Raw genomic sequence first — 6,884 nt, forward strand, 5'->3', positions numbered from 1 at the left:
CTGCTCGGCAAACTCCCCCATAAGCCAGCTGCTTATAGGGGGTTCAAGGACAAAGATTACATTGGAAGTAGGCAAAAGGAATAAAAATGGGTATAATGGTTACTTATTACTGGCAATGAAGTCTGGAGGCTTGCAAAGAGCTGGCGCTCCAGTTTCAGAAGCGAGGTTATTAATCTTTCTACTAGAAGCCCGAAGATTGGTGCCAGAATGGGCCTTCCTTTCCCTGGCCTTCCTACGATGCCCAGAGGCCCAGAGCATCCAGCCCCCCCAACCCGCCACCTTTGTTGGGTTAATTTGCATACTCACTCCTGATTGGCTGGTGGCCATCACGAAGGTATGGTCAATTAGCTTATTACTCTTTTATTAGGTAGATGATAATAGGTAGTTCTCAAATGGAGAGGATGTGCTGCATCCAGATCATGTTTCTTCAATCAGAGTGAAACAATCATGGTTAACAGATTTATTATTCTTATAATTAATAGCTACTCCCCAATATTTTATTTCTGCCCCTAACATTTCTGAAGCCAGATTCTTCAGACTGAGAATTCTGATCTGCAGTGTGACCATGGCAACTTTCTTAAACTTTCTTGTGCTTAGTTTTCTCATCATCAAAATGGAGATAATAACAGTGCTTATATTATAGGCGAGTGTGTGAATTAAATAAAGCAATACATGTCAAGCACTTTAGAAGAGTGCTGGGCACAGGCTGGTAAGTACACAAGTCAAAATGTTAACTAACATGTAACCATAAATATTGCTATAATGTTATTTTAAAATGATAACTGTTATTAACATGTCTCCCTAGCTCTCTTTTGCAACTTCTTTCCTGCCAGTCTCTTATCTGGTCACAAGAGGGCAGCAGCAGCCACCGAGGACAGAGAGCCCCCTAGCGGTCACATGAAGTCTCAGAGGCTCTGGTTCCACTAGCTCTCAGAACCTCATCGTGCCCTTATTGGGGAATGCAGCCTCCCCAAGACCTCAGGTTCCTCAGCGGGCTTGGTGGGAAGGCCAGATCAGGGAAAGAGCCTCAGGTGGACATCCGCTCAAGGGACCCCACTGAGACCGGCCCCAGGACATAGGCAGGGGGCGTTCTAGGCCGGCTTACCATAATACTGTGACTACACAGCCTCCTGCTTTCTGTGCCTTTCAGAGTCTCTTCTGGGAATACATGCCAAACAGGCTTAGGGGGCAATGAAGGGAGAGAGCTCTTGTTGCCCAGTCCAAACCTCTGCACTTCAGGCTGACCCACAAGCCGAACTCCGCATCGGAAGAAGGCAGGCAGGATGCAGTCATGTCGAAGAAGCATCGTCCCGGTTGCCCAGGAGTGAGGAGCATGGGGGATGCATTTATAGTTGCTCCACTGGAACTTGGTGGACTCGCACTGCTTCTGTCCCTTGGTTTTGTTTTGTTCAATTCCAGGGCGGATAGAGGTTGTTTTCAGGTTTACTAATCACCTTCCAACCCCATGCTCTAATGTTTAGAATTTCAGAGCTGGCGATCCTAGAGACGGGGGCCGAGGGACTTCCCAAGGCCATGGCGTTGGAATCAGCATCTGAGTCTCCTCATTTCTTCATCACTCAGAGCAAGGTATGGCGGATTTGGAGTCCCTCTTAGGGGAACACAGGAGGACAAGCAGTAATATATACACCCTCGGCTGTTGACTCATAAATACCTCTTCAACCGTTAACTCCACCTTGCTTTTCTACAAATACAGTCACGTGTCGCTTAACGTAACCAAGGGGATAGGTTCTGAGAAATGCATGGTTAGGCGATTTTGTCCTGGTGGGAATATTAATATCACAGAGTGGACTTGCACAAACCTCGGTGAGATAGCCCATTCACATCTAGACTATAAGGTATAGCCTCTTGCTTCGAGGCCCAGACCTGTCATCTCCTTTGATAACTATGAACACCTGCTTGAGACTCTTCAGGAGGAATAGATATTCTTCTTCTTCTTCTTCTTCTTCTTCTTCTTCTTATTATTATTATTATTATTATGTTTTTATTGATTTTAGAGAGAAAAGGAGAGGGAGAGAAAGATAGAAACATCAATGATGAGAGATGATCATTGATGGGCTGCCTCCTGCATGCCCCTCATTGGGGATTGAACCTGCAACTCAGGTATGTGCCCCTGACCAGAATTGAACCCAGGACCCTTCAGTCTGCAGGCCGACGCTCTATCCACTGAGCCAAACCGGTTTTGGCTGGATTTTGTTCTTTAACACAGATAAATTCCTTATTATTAACCGGTATAAAAAAATTCCACATTACTAACCAGTACATAGAGTTCTGCATTACTAACCAGTACTGATTAATAATGCAGATTTTTTTCAATAGATGGAGTTACACATATGTTGATATATACATGCGATTTGATAGGTATGCTCTTTTGTTGTATTGACAACATGATTCAAAACTTCAGAGAATCCAAGATGGCTGCTCGGGTAGGCACCTAGCCGCAGCCGCACGCAACAATTTCAATAAAATACAACTAAAATATAAAATGGACATTACCCAGAACTACAGGAAAGTCAACTGACTGGAAATTCTACAACGAGAAGCAAGGAGAAAACCAGAAGGAAGCGCGGAGGAGCTGTAAAAGCCCAAGGTACGGAGACACGCGGCGCGCGCGGAGAGGACGGAGCCGGAGAGGAGGGAGGCCGAGTGCCTGGCTGGCGTTCCCTAGCGGAAAGGAGATAAAACTCCGACTGTGCTGGGCCCCTGACTGCTCTGAACCCCAGTTCTGGGCCAGACCCCGGGGACTCAGGCTCATCCAGAGGGAGCTGGGCTGTAAGGCGGTACTCGGGGAAGCGGCATAAGGAGGTCCCAGAGGCGCGCACACAGCGCGCAGAGAAGGGCCGGCCGGCTGTGCCGTAGGACTGCCCTGGCGGGAAGGAGACAGGCTCCAGACTGCTCTGAACGCCACCTCCAACTCCACTTCCAACTGAACTGAACCCCAGTTTCGGGCCCATTGCGGGAGAGCTTACACTGTTTGGTAGCAGGCGAAAATCGAGGGCACCTTTCTCTCAGAGGCGCTTGCAACAAGTACTGAAAGACCCTGAGTCTCAGGAGTCGCATAGGGCGGGGCTGACGGAAGCCAAGGCTGTAGGCTCCACCCTGAAACTCCGCCCCATCAGAAAAGCTGCCTGCGAAAATGCCTAAACCAAATAGATCACAAACGAAAGAAATGGAGGACAAAAAGCGACTGGATATAGAGTTCAAAACCACACTTATGGGGTTTTTCAAGAGACTCCTAGAAAAGGCCGATAAAATAAATGAGACCTATGAGGATATGAAAAGGGATCAACAAGAAATGCTAAGGGATCAACAAGAAATAAAGAATACATTGTCTGAAATAAAAAATATTCTACAGAGTCCTAAAAACAGAATAGAAGATCGCAAGAATCAAGTCAAAGATTTGGAACATAAAGAGCCAGAAGACACTCCTCTGCAGAAGCTAGAAGGCAAGAGAATCCAGAAAATTGAAGATAATGTAAGAAACCTCTGGGACAACTTCAAACGATCCAACATCAGAATCATGGGGGTCCCAGAAGATGAGAGAGAGCAAGATATCGAAAACATACTGAAAGAAATAGTGACAGAAAACTTCCCCCACCTGGGGAAAGAATTAGACTTACAAGTCCAGGAAGCACACAGAACTCCAAATAAGAGGAAGCCAAAGAGGACCACACCAAGACAAATCATAATTAAGATTCCAAGAGCAAAGGACAAAGAGAGAATATTAAAAGCAGCAAGAGCTAAGCAGGTGGTTACCTATAAAGGAGCACCTATACGATTGTCAGCTGATTTCTCAACAGAAACCATGCAGGCCAGACGGGAATGGCAAGAAATATTCAAGGTGATGAATAGCAAGAACCTACAGCCAAAAATACTCTACCCAGCAAAGCTATCACTCAGAATCGAAGGTCAGATAAAGAGCTTCACTAATAAAAAAAAGCTAAAGGAGTTCATCACCACCAAACCAGAATTATATGAATTGCTGAAGGGGGTTCTTTCAGAAGAGAAAGTAAATAAAGATAAAAATTATGAACAACAAATACGTAACTATCAACAAGTGAATCTAAAAACCAAGGAAATTAAAAAAAAAATCTGATGAACAATATTAACTGTTGAATATAATAGAATCAGAGGTATGGAAGGGGAGTGAACTGATGATTCTTGGGGAAAAGGGGAGAGGGGAATGTGGGAAGAGACTGAACATAAACTGTGCACCTATGGATGAGGACAATGGGGAGTGGGGAAAGGGCAGAGGGTGGGGTGGGAAGGGGGGGGAAAGGAACACTTGTAATAATATGAACAATAAAAATTTATTAAAAAAAAAAAAAAAAAAAAACAAAACAAAACAAAACAAAACTTCATATGTCAGCTCTAACTGGTTTGGCTCAGCCTGCGGACTGAAGGATTCCAGGTTCAATTCCAGTCAAGGGCACATGCCCGGGTTGTGGGCTCGATCCCCAGTTGGGGGCGTGCAGGAGGCAGCCGATCAGTGATTCTCTCTCATCATTGATGTTTCTATCTATCTCTCCCTCTCCATCCCTCTCTGAAATCAATAAAAATATTTTTAAAAAAAACAACTTCATATGTCAAATTTTCTGAAGGTCTTAACATCATAGATATTTTTATGCTTAAAAATGTCAAATTTCATGCCAAATAAAAAGAGCATGTTTTAATTCATTACTTTATTTTGAAGAAAAGTGCTGCTGAAAGTTATCGTATACTTCGGGAAGCTTATAGTGAACATCCTTATGGATGCTGATTTAAACGCTTTAAAAGTGAAGATTTCAATATGAAAGACAAAGAACATCCAGGTCAACTGAAAAAGTTTGAAGACCAACAATTACAAGCATCATTGGATAAAGATGTGTGTCAAACTCAAAAACAACTTGCAGAAAGATTAAATGTTGCTCAGCAACCAATTTCTGATCGTTTACAAGCAATGGGAAAGATTTTAAAGGAAGGAAAATGGGTGCCACATTAACTGAACGAAAGACAAGTGGAAAACCAAAAAGTCACCAATAAAACGTTGCTTCCGTGGCACAAAAGAAAGCCTTTGTTTATTTATTTTTTGCATTGAATTGTGACTGGCGATGAAAAGTGGTTTTATTTTGAGAATCCCAAATGCACAAAATCATGGGTTGATCCAGGACAACCATCAACATCAACTGCAAGGCCAAATTGCTTCAGAAAGAAGACAATACTCTGCGTTTAGTGGGATCAGGAAGGTGTAGTGTATTATGAGCTTCTAAAACCAGGTGAAACCATTAATACTGATTGCTACTGACAACAAATAATCAATTTGAACCATGTTTTGATAATAAAACCAGCAGAATGGGCCAGAAGACACAGCAAAGTAATTTTGTTTCATGATGACGCACCATCACACACTTCAAAATCAGTTAAAGACACGTTAAAAGATCTTGCCTGGGAAGTTTTAATCCACCTGCTGTATTCACCAGACCTTGCGATCGATGGCACACACACTTTCTGAGCAGCACTTCAGCACTTTAAAATGTAGAGTGGAAAATTGGGTCTCTGAATGGTCTGCCTCAAAACAAGGAAAGTTCCATTGGGACAGTATCCACAAATTACCTGAAAGATGGGGAGAATGTGTAGCTAGCGATGGACATTACTTTGAATAAAGCACCTTTGATGTTTCTCTTGAAATTATCGTGTTTTCTTGGATTCTAAAATCCGCATTATGAACCGGCACACCTGGTAATGTATTTCGGTGTTGGCGTTTTCAAAATTTTGCCAGGAGCTTGTTGAAGTCTTCAAAAGCTTCTGCCAAACCCTTGATTGAATATTTTGGGAGTTCTTTTTCTTTTTCTGCAGTTTCCTTTTCTTTCACTTCTTCAGCTATGTGTTCCTGCTCTAGCACCAACTTCTCATTAATCGGTTCCTCCGAAACCGCCATAGCAGCTCGCCAGGGTCTTCCTCATTCACACCCAGGCTAACGCCGTTTGCCGCCTCCATCGCAGGCGTGGCAATTTTTGCAACATTTTCCCTAGGAGGATGCTCAGACTGCTATGAAGTCACTCAGGGACAGGAGTTCTTCAGCTCCGTTATAGTGCCACAGGACAACTCTGTGTATGTGGTCCCTCATGGACCGAGCTGTGATTATGCGGCACATGACTACACTTTGCATTGAATAACTTCAGAAAACCCAGAGATTCCTCCTGGCAATTTTTTCTTCTTGTAAGAAAATGTTTCTCTCTGGGACTCCTGGCACCTGAATCCCTCTGCTCAGGTGTTAGCCAAGCTTGACGACTTCTTCTTCTTCTTCTTTTAAATATATTTTATTGATTTTTTTACAGAGAGGAAGAGAGAGATAGAGTTAGAAACATCGATGAGAGAGAGACATGATGAGAGAGAGACATTGATCAGCTGCCTCTTGCACACCCCCTAGTGGGGATGTGCTGGCAACCAAGGTACATGCCCTTGACCGGAATCGAACCCGGGACCTTTCAGTCCGCAGAACGACACTCTATCCACTGAGCCAAACCGGTTTCGGCTCAACTTCTTTTTGCTCAAACAGGTTTCTGTGTTGCACCAGCCTGCCTTACCTGGGAAGACCCACTTCCCACAATGGGGGTCCATGTGTTTGCCCAGACTAGAAGCCTGCCCAGATACCTAAATCCCAGCCTGCAGGCCTGGCCGCGTGCCTGGCAGTGTCCTCTGCCTCCGGACACCTCAGCAGCCTTTATAGAGGAAGTGAGTCACGGCAGGCAGGCAGGCAGCTTGGGGCATTGTGGGTGTGGCTATGGCCGCTGGGGACAGTGCGGGTGGGTCCGAAGGGAGGTGGTCAAAGTCTCCTGGTCCAGCCACGGCCTGTGTGTGTGTGTGTGTGTGTGTGGTAGGGAGTG

The sequence above is a fragment of the Pipistrellus hanaki genome, assembly GCF_964339955.1.
Source record: "Pipistrellus hanaki genome assembly, chromosome: 18".
NCBI classification, from domain to species: Eukaryota; Metazoa; Chordata; class Mammalia; order Chiroptera; family Vespertilionidae; genus Pipistrellus; species Pipistrellus hanaki.